Below are 15,155 nucleotides of genomic sequence, written 5' to 3'. Positions count from 1 at the left end.
TCCTTGACTTTTCTTTGTCCTTTTTTGGTCCCATATCTTCAGAAAAAGATATTTATGTTATTTTACTAATCTGTCTGTTTTACATTCACCTCGTGTTTATATTTTGCCTTTTTTTTTTCTTTTTTTGCCTTATAAAGTAAGGACTAGTGACTAATAACTTGCATATTTTTTTCAGAAAAATATGAATGCCTTACAGCAAACGTTTTCCAAGTTGCTTGTTTTCAAGGTGCTCCGGAACTCATGACATTTTGCGGAGGCCCTCGAGACATGTAAGTATGTGCCACACAGTAGCACTTTGGTAGATTCCTTAATTTTTATGGCGAAGTAGTTAGGTAACGTTTTAGGTGAAGTCTGGATATTTTTGGGCTTCATCCAGTTTACCATCCTTCCTGAACTTCCCGAATTCGCGTGCAAAATGGATGTTGTAGTGCTAAATAAACTACGAATTTTCAAAAAGTTCTGATGGAACTTTTAAGTGGAATTAACCAAAGTTTTGGACAATTTAAGTAGAATCAAAGAAACGTTATCAAGTTTTGCTTGAAAACGAAAAAAAACCATGAAGAGTTATACATCCTAAGAAGAGCAAAGAAATTTTCAACAACTAGCATAATGGAACTTTTGCAATCAACATACCACCTCCATTGCAAGGGAAGAAGCCTGCGATCTGTTGCAAATACAATAAAAGTTCTCCGTTTAAGAGGAAGAATCATAGTGTTTTTATGGGTTGCTATTTACCGAGCTAAGGACTGGAAGAATTCACGATAAAATATCAAAAAGCAACACAACAAACACAAGAAAAAGAAGAATTACACCAAGGTTCAATCTTCGTTTGACCTTGCATCCCGACAAGAGGACAAAAAATAAGAGAACAAGAGATCTGATGTACGCCTATGTAGACACGAAATGACTCGTGAACAATCTCCAGCTTTCCGGGAACGTTACAAGATACATTTGTCAGGTCCCACAATAAAAAGATTAATTTGTAACATCATTTTGTCTAATGGACGTCAGGAATTTAGTGAAGAGCGACAGAAAGTTTTCTCGGTGAGTGCTAGAAATACCAGCTTATCTTTAGAAAAGAAAGAGGAAAAATAAACGAATAGAAGTTGGATATTTGTCAAAATTTCACATAGTGTTTTTAATCAAATAAACTACCAATTTTTGATAGGTTGTTTAGTGTGAAGGACAGATTAAATCATGAAAAGCAAAAACCATAATCACTCACAAGTGAACATCATTATAACAGCCTAATAATTTAGGCCAAATACTGACTTGTTTCTGTTAGACAGAAAGGAAACACTAGTGAAATGACTGAGTTACATTCAATGAACAATTACTGACTTAATATAGCCTCAATTCCGGAAAAGCTAGCCCTGAAAAACTTGCGAGCAGCCCTTTAACTTGAGATTAATCGCTTCCCAGACAGTTTTCGCAAGTAAATTTATCCAAGACAGAAAAGTTGGATATATTATATGAATCACAAGTGAAGCTCAGATAATTTGATTGAAGATAATTACACTGGATCCTTAATGATACAATTTAACCATTTCTCAGTTCACGATGTTCTAAAATAATTATACATGATATTTTCGTTTCAAATTTGCTTCTACAGCCGCCTGTAATATAAGCACATCATTGTAATGGGCATTCATTTCACAACCATGACTTCACATCCCAGTTGATGAACCAACCTCTTGGCTGTAATCAACCGCCATGGTAGTTGGCGGTTGGTAAAACTCAGCAACCCGGAGTAACACAAAAAACCCAGCTTTGGCCCTTTATAACTCTGGAAACATTCAACTGATCGGGATGAAACTTTGGCTTTAGAGGTTTTCAAATTACATCGAAATCCGTTCAGCCGTTCCGGAGATCCAGTTACCGATTTTTGGCGTTCAGGGTATGTGGTAGGGGTTGGGTGGGTGAGGGATCTAACATATCTGTGAAGCAAGTAATGGTAAAAGATACAGCCGTGATACTTAGTTTTTCTGAAAGCTCGTATTCTGGAGGGGTGCCTTTCGGGGTTTGTTTTTTGAAATAAAGAAATTTTAAAGTTCCAGTATGCCATTCAAATTAGCCACCAAAATTAAAATTTCTTGATGCTCAGCTACGGACTGCTCACCACATTAAAAGAGACGAAGGTTCTCTTAATGTGTGTGAATAGCAAGAGATGTTAGGAGAAGCTGGCTAACTTACTGTCAGTTATCTTAATTAAAATTTATCGCACGTTAAATTTATCAACGCGGTTTTGGTCTTCGCGACCGTTCACGTACCCTAAATAAAGAGCCTCAATAGTTAAAATGATTTCACACACACACACATATATATATATATATATATATATATATATATATATATATATATATATATATATATATATATATATATATATTGTATAATTATGCAGCAAACAAGCCGAGCAAACCATAATCACGGAGAAACCACACAGGTCTAAGAACACTATATCTAAAACCTAAATAACTCCCATTCCTTTGTTACCACATTTTTCTCAATTTAGGGCGTTGCCACCGCAAAAAAAAAACTGAAATCACAAAAGGGGTAGTAAAGCCCAGTCACAAGAGACAGATATGGAGGTCAGGAGATACAAAGAAATGGGTAGACTATACTCCGCAACATGATAAATTATGATGAAAGCGAAAAGTAGAAGTAGGAGTCTTTTCTCAACCAGAATAGAAAGCGAGTGCCATTATAATACGCACAACTCTAACCATACCTGAAGAGGTAGACACTGGCACTTCAAGCAATACAGTTTGAAGACATATAATAAATGTATCCAGTCAGAAGCTCGCGATCATATAAACATAACGCTTCTTTGTGGATAACATTTTTTTGGCTTTTTCTTATATTTTTCTTCTTTGTCGTCGAGAATAATACAGGCGAACTCATTCCGATTGTTGCTGTTGTTTTTGCGGAGACCTTGGGACTAGAGTAATGTTCAACAAAAATCTGGGCCGGGTCAGTGTTGGGTGGTATTGGAATCAGGCCCTCTTGCATAATTTTCGCATCATCAGAGGTGGTTCGTCCAAATCGAAGCCTATTCAAAATGCGTTTTATGATGGCACTCGCTTTCTGTGCTGACTGGGAAAAGACTCCTACTTCTACTTTTCGCTTTCATCATGATTTATCAGGTTGCGGAGTAAAGCCCTACCGTCCTACCCTGTCCTTTGTATCCCTTGACCTCTGTAACTGTCTCTTATGGTCTCGGCCCCGTAGGGGGGCGGGAGGTTAGTGCCGTCAGTGCACCTCATGCGGTGTAATGTAGGCATTACTTAAAAGTCCTTTGCAGCGTCCTTTCGGCCCCCAGCTGCAACCTCTTTCATTCCTTTTACTGTACCTCCGTTCATATTCTCTTTCTTCCATCCTACTGTCCACCCTCTCCTAACAGTTGATTCATAGTGCAACTGCCAGTTATTCCTCCTGTTAACCTTTCAAACTTTTTTACCGTCAATTTCCGTTTCAGAGCTGAATGGCCTTAGTTGCCCCAGTGCTTGGTATTTACGCCTGAAATCTATAAATCAATCAGTCTTATGGCGTCGGGTAAAAATTAGGGACAAACCAGTGAACTTCCAACACCGGTAGTTGAGCAAACTCACTGGTTGTGCCCGGTGTCGTGAAGCCTGACACGGGGCGACGGTGCTGCCAGTTGCAAGATAAATACGTAATGAGTATACTGTATGTGCATACATACATGCATATACATATATATTCACTTGTACTGTAACCTCGCAGTTACACTATGAAACAATTGTTAGGAGAGGTTGGAAAGTAAGATGGAAGAAAGAGAATATGAACGGAGGTACAGTGAAAGGAATGAAAGGGGTTGTAGCTGGGGGCCGAAGAGTTTATACTTGTTGATGTTATTCCTCGGCCTAAGCAATTTGTTTTCGCGCCTCACTTCCCCTACCTTCTGGTCTATCCTCCTCGGCCTACGCAACTCTTTATTAAGTCTGCCATCCTTAGCTTAAGCGATGCCTCAACTCTCCCGTAGGTGGGTATTGCCGTCAGTGCAACTCACGTGGTGCACTGTAGGCATTACTTCAGGTTCTTTGCAGCGTCCCTTCGGCTCTTAGCTGCAACCTCTTTCATTCCTTTTCCTCTACCTCCCATCATATTCTCATTCTTCCATCCGGCTTTCTACCGTCTTTAACAACTGTTTCACAGTGCAGCTGCAAGCTTTTCCTAATGCTACATTTTTCAAACCTTACTGTCAGTTTCCCTCTCAGCGCTGAATGACCCCATAGGTCCCAGCGCTTGGCTTTTTGGTCTAAATTCTATGTTCTAACTCCAATTCCTCGACTCGTTCTTTCCCTTCCGACTTTTCCCCTCAAAGAACGTTCAGTTGCGATGAAGCTCGCTTAGCTAATCTATTGGCCTTTATAGCACGACCCACATTAAACGACGGCACGATTTGCTTAAGAACAGACTCGGCAGCATCCCGAGATGTGTCTTCGCGGAGAAACCCTTAGTGGCGTTTAGCTTTTTGCAAAGAAACTAATAAAATCATCCTGGTAAGTAACCTCCGTAATTTTAGTCACTTCTTTCACCATCATGCTTATTGTTCGTGCCTGGTACCAGTTTCTCAGATTCGTTTCTTTACAAATAAGTAAATGTATTTAAAAGGTAATAACATTTTACCACAACCATTCTGTTCTGGAGTAACCAATTTATTAAAAGTCTTATTGGGATTTCATTTGTAAAATATGGGGCTTATGTACATAAAAGTTTTCTATAACCTGTATCTTACTTCATTCACTAATTTACAAATTCCTTCATTGGTTTACAATTTTCATTTTCGTAATAAAGCAGAAACGATAGCAATTAAAGGGACCCATTAACACAAATACCATTTCATATGATACATTCAAATAAAGCATTCCAGATCTAACTGCAGTCATGTTTAAATCCTCCAAACGTCTTTGATTACTAAGTTCGACCATTTAGCTTATTCATCTATTCGGTGTCAAATTCACAAACTCACTAAGCCAATAGTATCCGTAATAGTTACTATCCTAAACAACCAGTCTTGAGAATTATTAGTCTTTAAATTGGTTTCATGCATAGAATAGAATACAGCATTTAAGCCTAAGGCTAAGCCTTGGGATCTATGAGGTCATTAAGAGCTGGAAGGAAAAATTTAGTAGAAAGGTTTGAAAGTTGTAACAGGAGAAAAACCTTGCAGTTGCACAATGAAAATTGATAGGAGAGGGTGCAAAGATAGATATGTGAGAATACGAACGTAGGTACTATAAAAGGAATGAAAGGGGTTGAAGCTAGGGGACGAAGGGACACTGCCAAGAGCCTTAAGTAATGCACTACCATCCTACGGGGGTTTCATGGATAGTTGTGAAAATAAATGGTCATCACCCTACATTAGTGATGTATTACATTGAATGGAATATGAAATTTAGGCAAAACGCAAAGCGCTGGGACCTATGAGATTATTCAGAATCGAAGTGACCTATCAAACGGAAATCGTTAAAACAAATTAAAGTGTTTTTGGTAAAAAACTTTACATCTCAAAGCTTTATGTGGTCAACCAGATTTGTTTGCCAAACGACCTCCGTTCTCCCCCTCCGCCCTAATTAAAAACGTCGCGCAATCCTTTAACAAGAATTCAACGTCAGTATTTCAGAATATTTTTTAAATCTATAGCTTAAAATTCTTTTCACCTACGTTAAATCCTATGTTTAACTATGTACCTTAACTCCAATATAACTCCAATATTTCAGGATTTTTTTTTTTCAATTATGCATAACTTAAATCTCTTTTCCATGCGTCAAATCCTATACTTAGCCACGTAATTTAAGACCTTTGTCCATGGAAGTGTAGCTGGCCATCACACATCAAAATTTCATACCGATGAAAGGAAATTTCTTTGTACTAGCTCTATGAAACAATTTGATATTTAGTTTTACCTTCTAATTACACAGTTCTAAAGTAATTTTCATCATATTTTTGCTCCAAATACATTCTACAGCGTTCTTGGTACTGTGCATTCAGTAGTAAGGAGTCAGATTTCAGCTCGTTGTCCCCACAAGTTAACTAAGGGCATTTGAGTCGTCACAACCAATTCCCAAACCACATTTCCACTACAGGCGTGGAACAAATCGAATTTTCAACAATTTCATGAGGGTAGCTTACATTAATTAGCTTACGTTTAAAATCTGATATAGGCCTTAAGTAGTTTTTCCTTCAACATATGTAATTATATGGATAACCAGATTCCACACACTGTTTTCCCCTATAAAAATACCGAGGAAGTAGTCAAGAACTGAAAACTAAAGACCCATTATTTATTAATAAAGTTATAATACACAGGCAATTGGTAGGTTTACGAATGTATAACATCCGAGGAACCTAACTTACAGACTTACCAGGATTGTAATGAAAATCATTAGGACTTGCATTCTTCAAAGCTGTTGCACTACTTCAGTACTCAGTCTCTCGAATTTTCTGATAAGGCTAACCATTCTCCCGTTTTCTTTCTAAGGGGGGGGGTTATTTCTCTCTTGTAAAATCAAGTAGTTGACGCTGCAAAGCTTCCAATTTTTTGGCAAGATCTATTTGCTCCGCCTGCTCCGAAACCTTGCCTGCATGCCATCCCTCTTGTCAGTGAAATGGTGCAGACTCCTGCTATTTCTCCCACTAGGCGTTGTCTACACCGCTGCTCGTGATATTCGGCATGCTGTTGACGAATCGGAAATTAAGGATTCAGTAACATTTCCAACGAAAAGGATTTGGAAATTCTCTCTCTCTCTCTCTCTCTCTCTCTCTCTCTCTCTCTCTCTCTCTCTCTCTCTCTCTCTCTCTCTCTCTACATATCACACAAAATGCATAATACAGAATCTTAAGTGTTGATATCTACAAGCCTATATATCACTAGTGAATAGAAACACCAACCTTGAGGCTTAGGCATCTGAAGAGTTAGAAGTGCCTGACTCTTGAGACATCTGTATCTTGCTGATGGGACCTGTAATCCCGGAAGCTCCAGCTTTAAATCTCAGCTGAACTTTCTTCAAAATGCTTACTGCATATTCGGTGTATAGAATGGATTGAACCTTTCCTTCGACAAAGACGAATCCACTTGTACCTTGTTTCAAGGTCTTGAGGGAAGCGAAATTATGAAGTGCCGTCCTTTTCTATGCTATTTGAATGGCACTCAAATACCGTACAGATGGCTGGCATTCTTAAGTAACTGGAAATTACAGTGTATAGAGAGAAGTGGTCAAAATCTGCTCTGTATAGCGTTTAGGCCAAAGGCCAAGTACTGGGACCTATGGGGTCATTCAGCGCTGAGAAATTTCCAGGAAAATCTAGTGTAAAAGGTTAAAAGATGTAACAGGAGGAAAACTCGCAGTTGCACTATGAAAATCATTATGAATGGAGGTGCAGTAAAAGGAATGAAAGACTACAGCTAAGGGCCGAACGGACGCTGCAAAGAACCTTGAGTAATGCCTACAGTGCTGCCCGTCAGGCGCACTGACGGGACTAACCCCCACGGCGAATAAAAAACTACAGGAAACTGCTTTAATATCAGATGTGAACTGTAGCAGCCTTGTGGCTAGTGATCTCTGCCCTCCAGTGTACGTCAGATTTGGGGGGGGGATAATCCGCACCTTCCCACAAATGACTACCTGTCTCCTCTTTACCCCGGGGTAAGCAGGCCCTATTATCGTAAATGACCCGTACATTTAGGAAGCTTCCTATAACCACAAATTTTCGGTTGCGAGTAAGGAAATACCAAGTTCGAATACTCTGGAAAACCTATTAAGTCTAACGCCAACTTTAAACCTAATTTAAACCCTGGCAAAATCTTTATGAATATTGGCCAAAACTTAGCTTAACCTAACCACAAACAAACCATTTTCAGGAAGCTAAAACTCTGTAAAACATACCAAGACAAGACCTCTACATAAATTTGTTTTAAAGCCGAATATTGCAGTTTGATATAATCAACATTAATTTCCTCAAACCTTAAGAAGCTTCAGCAAACTTAACCGAGTGGGAGGCAGCCAAGCCCTAAATACCTAAGCACCTAACACCTATCTGAACTGGCAAGAAAACTAAATAGATTGAGTCTGTACTTATCACCTGAAAGAAAATTTGATTAGTAACACAAAACCACCCAAAAACCTGCACAGTAGATCATACGACCTACTATGCAGAACATGGGGGCTCCCCCACCCCTCGGGGCGCCGCCCCTTATGGGGTGGAGGATAAGGTATTTGTATATACTATTCAAGAACAGTATATACAAATAAAAAGTAAATTTACTACAAATATTAAAAAAGCAAGTTTATGAAAAATTTAAAAATACAAAAATTAAAATGAATTGACAAATTAAAGTAAATGTATTACAAAAATTTAAAATTACAAAAATTAAAATAAAATTTAAAAAGTAAATTACAAAACTTTAAAGAGTAAATTTATTACAAAAATTTAAAATGTAAATTGATTTTTTACAATATAAAAAGTAATTATGACAAAATTACTTAACTAAACTTGGCGGAAAAAAACGCCTACATACCTGTTGCTAAAGAGCAGCTTTATCAAGCGTGAAGCTTTACCGTTAGAACAATAACTCCAAGTCAAACTCGTACCAAAAACATCCTGAAAAAGACTAATCATTAGGCCTGTGTGTAATTTACTCTAAATCTCGTAAATTTTGGCGTTTACTTACGTCAGATTATGGGTAAACGCCCACAGAAATAGTTATAATGACTGCCAAAGATTTATACGAGGCTAAACACGCACCCCCAAAACAAATATACAATATTAGCAATAATACAATAAAGTTGGCGTTACCTTGCAGAAGCTCGGTGTTTATCTTCACCAGCGAAGTGACAACAATCGATGGAAATATTTAGCTCCAACTATAGTCTAGTTGAGTGATAAACGGTTTCATCGTAAAAACTTCACAACATGACCAATTACGCTACGATAAATTAAGGGGGAATTGAATACGCCACTCCCGCTTCCCAAGCAAAAAAAAGGATTATACTTAGCAAACTCCCGTTACACGTCTACCGCCCAGGACGACGTTACACAGTCGAAAATCCGAGTGTCTATTGTCCACTGCTCAAATCAAATGTCCGAACTCGAGCGAGGGTGTCATTTGCCAAGGACTCTAAAGTCTTAGTAGTGTCTTGCTTCTTGGAACGTGACCGAATGCGACCCATGAATATCCTTGAAATCGCTCATTTTGCAAGTATTATTTTGATTTCCTACCCACTTCTTTTACTTGTATTTCATGGAGGTTTAAAATACAACACATGATGAATAGTTTTTCCTGAACGTAAACCGTAAATTCTTTAGGGCTCAGGAAATAATTTGTAGCATAAGCCTGTCGCATATTTCTTCTCATCACTTTGATGAAATAACTTTTAATTCGCGTGGATATTTTGTCATATATACGTATATACATACACATACACCACACACACATACTGTATATATATGTGTGTGTGTACCGTATAATTGGATACACTAAATAAAACTTGTTATACTGGTATATGATTCGCAACCAAGTACAAATTAATATTACTATAATTAAACGTACTTAGCCCTTGCATTACTGTTGTGAAACTGGTACCCGAGTTTTTATGCAAGATATTTATATCGTTTTTTTTATTACTGAAATATCCAGGCTGCTCTTTGTGGCTGGTGTGTTATCTGAGTCTAGGGATTAACTGGCTCCTTTGAGTAAGCATTGAAAATCCCCGTCTGGGGCATTTTGTTTAAAATAATATTCTACTGATTTCTTCGTGTTCCTTTTGCTCACGTACAAACGTTTCATTATGCTATATATATATATATATATATATATATATATATATATATATATATATATATATATATATATATATATATATGTGTGTGTGTGTGTGTGTATGTATATATACTGGATATACGAGTAGGCTATATGCACACTAAAACAAAGGGGGCCCCCAAATCTCAACAAGTCTCATAGGTCATAAAATACTTAGCTGCCATCAGCTGAGAGACTGTTATGTTGGGATTTCATCAAAAACATCTGTTATGCAAAGGTGTGCAGCCTGCAAAGTAAATCACTAGCTGCTATCAAGTACTTGGATCCCACCTCCGCCTGTGACTTTTGTGAGAGTCAGTTTGTGGCGCCTTTGCCTTGCTTCAGAGTTCTGTATTCGGTTCCGATGGGAGAGAATATTTTAATTATAAGGTTGAGGCCTGTTTATACTTACATACATACATACATACATATATATGTATATATATATGTGTGTGTATATATATACTAGATGACCAACCTTGCACTCCCCGGGAAAACCGAATGACAACCAATAAACTCTTTCTCTCTCTCTCTCCATCTTTTCCTCCCTCCAACTCTCCCTCACTCTTTCCTTTTCTCTCCTCCCTAAACGCCCTCTACTCTCTCTCTCTCACTTCCTCTCCCTCTCACTCTCTCTCTCTATGTCACTTCTTCTCCCTCTCACACTCTCCCTTTCCTGTTAAGATAGTTGCTTCAATTACAATGCCCAGGATTTTTGACATTTTATATATCACCCCTTCTCACGCCCCATTCCTATCGGGGCTGAACTTGGACTTAAACCCTGACTTTGGACCTTTATAACTGGAAATATTCAACCAATCGGGATGAAACTTTGGCTTTAGAGGTTTCCCACTAAGGTCTCTAATTCTGCCAAATTTCACTGAAATCCGCTCAGCCGTTCCGGAGATCCAGATATCAATTTTGGGCCTTCAGGGGGTGTGGTGGGCTGGGTGGGTGAGGGACCTATATCTGTGGAGCAATAACGGTAAAAGATACAGCCGTGAAACTTAGTTTTTCTGAAAGCTCGTTTTCTGGAGGGGTGCCTTTCGGGGTTTGTTTTGGGAAATAATGAAATTTTAAAGTTACAGTATGCCATTGAAATTAGCCACCAAAATTCAGATTTCCTGATGCTCAGGTACAGACTGCTCACAACATTGGAAGAGACGCCGTTTTCTTCATGTGTGTGAGTAGCAAGTGGTGCTAGGAAAAGCTGGCTGACTTACTGTCAATTATCTTAATTAAAAATTATCACTCACGTCGAATTTATTTACACGGTTTTGGTTTTCGCGATTGTTGATCTACCCTAAATAAATTGTTTAATTATGCAGCAAATGAGCCGAGCTGACCATAATCACAGAGAAGCCACATAGGTCTAAGAAAATCATGTTTGGCAAATTATAACCCCCATTCCCTTGTTACAGCATTTTTCTCGATCAAGGGCGATGCCATTGCAAAAAAAAAAAAAAAAAAAAAAAGGACTGACATCACGGGGGGAAAAAGTGATGAAATCACAAAAGGCCTAGTAAAGCCCAGCCACAAGAGACAGATATGGAGGTCAGGGGATACGAAGAAAGGGGTAGGGCTTTACTCCGTAACATGATGAATTATAATGAAAGTGAAAAGTAGAAGTAGGAGTCATCTCAATGCATTCGGGTCGTTTCGACCGTAAGCGCGTTTACGTGCAAAATTGGCGCCGTGTTTAGTACCAACCCCTTGGGGATGTACGTAAAACATGAAATAATAATGGTAAATACCATAAACATAACGGTAAATACCATAAACATAACGTCTTACATTGTCTTGGATGTTACGGCCTAAGTGACTTCCGGCCGAAACGACCAGGACCGTTCTCAATCAGTATAGAAAGCGAGTGCCATTATTATACGCAGATTGAATAGTCTTCGGTTTGTTCTAACCACCGCTGATGATGTGAAAATTATACAAGAGGGCCTGATTCCAGTACCACCCAACACTAACCCCGCCCAGATTTTTGTTGAACATTACTCTAGTCCCAAGGTCTCCGCAACAACAACAGCAACACTCGGAACGAGTTCGCCCGTATTATTCTCGACGACAAAGAAGAAAAGAGAAAAACAGAAAAAAATATGTTACCCACAAAGAAGCATTGCATTTATATGATCACGCTCTGTTGAGTGGATATATTGCTCTATATATGTCTTAAAATTGTATTGCTTGAGGAAGTGCCAGTGTCTATCTGTTTAGGTATGGTTAGCGTTGTGCGTATTATAATGGCACTTGCTTTCTATTCTGATTGAGAAAAGACTCTTACTTCTACTTTTCGCTCTTATCATAATTTATCCGGCTGCGGAGTATAACCCTATGCCCTAGCCTACCCCTTCCCGCCTTTGTATCCCCTGACCTCCATATCTGTCTTTTGCGGCTGGGCTTTGCTTCTTCTTTTGTGATTTCATCACTTTTTTGCTCTAGGTAATTCCAGCGGTATGATTTAGAGTCCCTAAACTTCCTGTTGTGTCATACACATGTACAAAACCAATAAGTACATTATGTACAGTATTTTCAAACCTTCCCTGCAATCCAGCAAAACGAATCCCAACACCCTCTTGTTCTTTATTTGACACATCAAGAATGATGTATGAACTTAACGATGTTTTCCTTATTTGTGTAAAATTCTCAATTTACTTCCAAGGTATCTGATGCAATCATTTGAATCAGCACATTCTTCATTTTCGAGGTACGATAATGGACATGAGCCTTTTTGTTTTTGAAACTAGCCATGCGTTTTGAAGAGACAGTCATGCATGAAGTGACGCAGCTATTCATAGACATTTTCCTTTGGAACTGCTGCTGTTTAGCGTTGTTGCATTATTTGCAACAAGGAATGTTTAGCTATATAGTAGACCCTCCTTACCCATGGAAGATAGTCATATGCAAACCTTATAATGTGACATGATTTCAAGGTGTACATACATATGCTCTGTATACTACAGCATAATTCATACACGCACACAACTAATGATGAACATCTTACGGTATAATACAGCGATATACAATATTTTTATCTCATACTTTCTAGTGGAAGGAATTCTGACGCTCGAACCTAAACCCAAGGACACTGCAGAGCAATAAAAAAAGCCTCAGTGAAAATCACTCATTTTACCACTCTAACACAAAGACTAGCGAAAAATATAGGCCTACTGTACGGCAATTTACGATTAAAGATTAACAACATAACGTCAGATGTCGGGAAACGGGTAACTGTGGGTAGGGAAACGAGGTCAGAGTGGACTTACACTGGATTGCAAATGCACATTGTGGATGGTCAGTTTTCACCATGATCCAGCTTATACTTCCTTGTCAGGTGGATAAGCCTTACGACGCATTCTCTTTTTTTCAAGGATTTTACTTTATTTTTCGGGGGGGAGGGGAGTGGGGCGTGGGGAAAGACCTTTGTAACTTGTGAAAAAGTGAGTTCATGGATCGGATAATGGGGTAAGGGGCAGCGAGAGCGGCTCTTTCATCCGTTAGTATTCAAGAAAATTCATCTCTCTCCTTACTAAATTCCTTACATCTATTACAGAAAATTATGCTACAGTAAAAATTTTTTTCCTTTTCTGTAACCTGGTAATTACATAATTTTATAACTGTCAAGACTTGAGCAAAAAGTTTCATCTCTGTGATTTTGGCTGCCCTCTCAATGGCCCTCTTCTCAGTCATATGCACTTATCTCTTTTGCTCTATTTCCATAAATTAGGCCGCTCACGTGTGTCAGGCAGCAAGTGACAACATTTGAGATAGTCCCTACGGCTTCCCCAAAACTACGGGCTGCCCTAGAGCAAGAGCCTATGCCAGCGCAAGGCTGGCTAAATCTAACACGAACCGTAGTACCCACACTAGAATCCCCCAGGTCTTAGTCTACCCGTGCTCCTGTTGAATATCAGTTGTTTGATACAAAAGCAGAAGTCCTCGGCATGACCTTGGGATTGTGATGTCTGCCCATAATATTTATAGAAAATTCCCATCCTTCTCCTGTTTACTGCTTAAAAGAATTTGATGATGTTCTTCTTCCCAGCTTGTTCCCATTTTTATATGGGAAGAATTTGATGATGTTAAACCACGGAAATTTTTCTTCAATATGACTGATACCTGTTGCCACGCCAAAGAATTTCTCTTTAGCTACGATGAAATCATTTTGCCACATGTAATTTAAAACTATAACATTTAGCTATTAAGCTGCAGGTGGTGTTTCAATTCATGTAGTATTTGGTTGTTCCTTCTATAAAAAAAAAAAAGTCGATTGGGTATCGGGAGTCATGACAAATACTTCGGAAAATCCCCTGAACAGCGACATGAGTGACTGATGTTACGGTCCTAAGCTCTGGAATAGTTTTGAGAGTTATGTTGACTGCTGATATGACAGTTGTAGGTGCTGAAAGAAGTCTCAGAGTAACGTCAAATGATAGAATTTCTGCTCTTGAATTTTTTCAGTTGCGCAGAAAATTGCAAGGTTTCTTGGTTAGGCAATTATAGGTTCACCAGGAAGTTCTCTGAAAAACAAGCTAAAAAATGTTTCCCAAAATAATTGGAATGTTTAAATGGTTATTATGAATTACATTTGGAATATGAAAAATTTCCCACATTCTTATTACATTGTTTTATTGACTTTAATGATATGGATCTGGATCGTTAACCAGGGGAAAAAAATCTTATTGAAGGAGATTTTTCTGAGCCAACCATTATTAGGCTATATTTTATTAAGGGGTCCGTTTTGCTTTGATGGGGGGAGCAGGAGGTCTTGCTATCGTCGATTCTGTCATCACAGTTAATGCCTTTGAATCCCTTTCAGTACATTATTGATGCATTTCTATCCATTTGGGACCCACTTCCGTACAATATTAATCCATATGTCAGTATATTTCGATTCATTCTAGTCATTAGGCGGCCCAATATTATTCCCAGTTTTCTCTTTCAGAAATCAAATCTCTTATTAGGAACAAGTTTACAAAGTCTCACTGTGTTTCCGGAAGGGAGAGTGCGAAATATAAGTCTTAAAATGAATTCAGGGGCGACCACTCAATCTCAGTCCCACAATAGCTCTTTTTTTTTTTTTTTTTTGCTCTGATGACGTTCAATGATATTGCGTTTCCCCGACGGACTTAAAACACTTTCTCTCGATCAGTATCACATTCACATTCTATTCACCGCCAAAATAACCATCTGTATTCGTTATATTATTTAACGAGGAGAGAATATATTTATGAGAATATCTGGGGGCCATTAGCTACAACTACTTGTAGATTGTGTATACGCCCGTAGTGACTCGTGTTGTGGAAGTCCTTCCAAAACAAGT

At 38.5% G+C, this 15,155-nt stretch overlaps 1 protein-coding gene and 1 long non-coding RNA gene across 5 annotated transcripts in view; one reads left to right on the top strand and one right to left on the bottom strand.

Annotated features, from left to right (window-relative positions):
• Window positions 1-6,523: 6,523 nt before the first annotated feature.
• LOC136848502 (uncharacterized) lies at window positions 6,524-9,086 on the bottom strand. Its single transcript, XR_010856038.1, has 3 exons — window positions 8,824-9,086; window positions 8,546-8,628; window positions 6,524-6,703 (listed from the first exon to the last, which is right to left on the bottom strand). It is a non-coding gene; the product is annotated as an uncharacterized lncRNA (long non-coding RNA).
• A 5,762-nt stretch (window positions 9,087-14,848) lies between these two features.
• The window catches only part of LOC136848807 (nucleobindin-2-like), a 28,872-nt gene continuing 28,565 nt past the window's right edge, over window positions 14,849-15,155 (top strand). The window contains exon 1 of one of the 4 annotated variants that reach the window (XM_067121463.1): window positions 14,849-15,153. The gene's annotated coding sequence lies outside the window, so the exon portion shown is untranslated. The remainder of the gene's footprint in view (window positions 15,154-15,155) is intronic. The other 3 variants (XM_067121460.1, XM_067121465.1, XM_067121462.1) reach the window with 3 other exon arrangements.

This window comes from Macrobrachium rosenbergii, chromosome 19 (assembly GCF_040412425.1).
Source record: "Macrobrachium rosenbergii isolate ZJJX-2024 chromosome 19, ASM4041242v1, whole genome shotgun sequence".
Lineage (NCBI taxonomy): Eukaryota > Metazoa > Arthropoda > Malacostraca > Decapoda > Palaemonidae > Macrobrachium > Macrobrachium rosenbergii.
The sequence above is the reverse complement of the archived record's forward strand: the minus strand, read 5'-3'. Positions and strand labels throughout refer to the sequence as shown.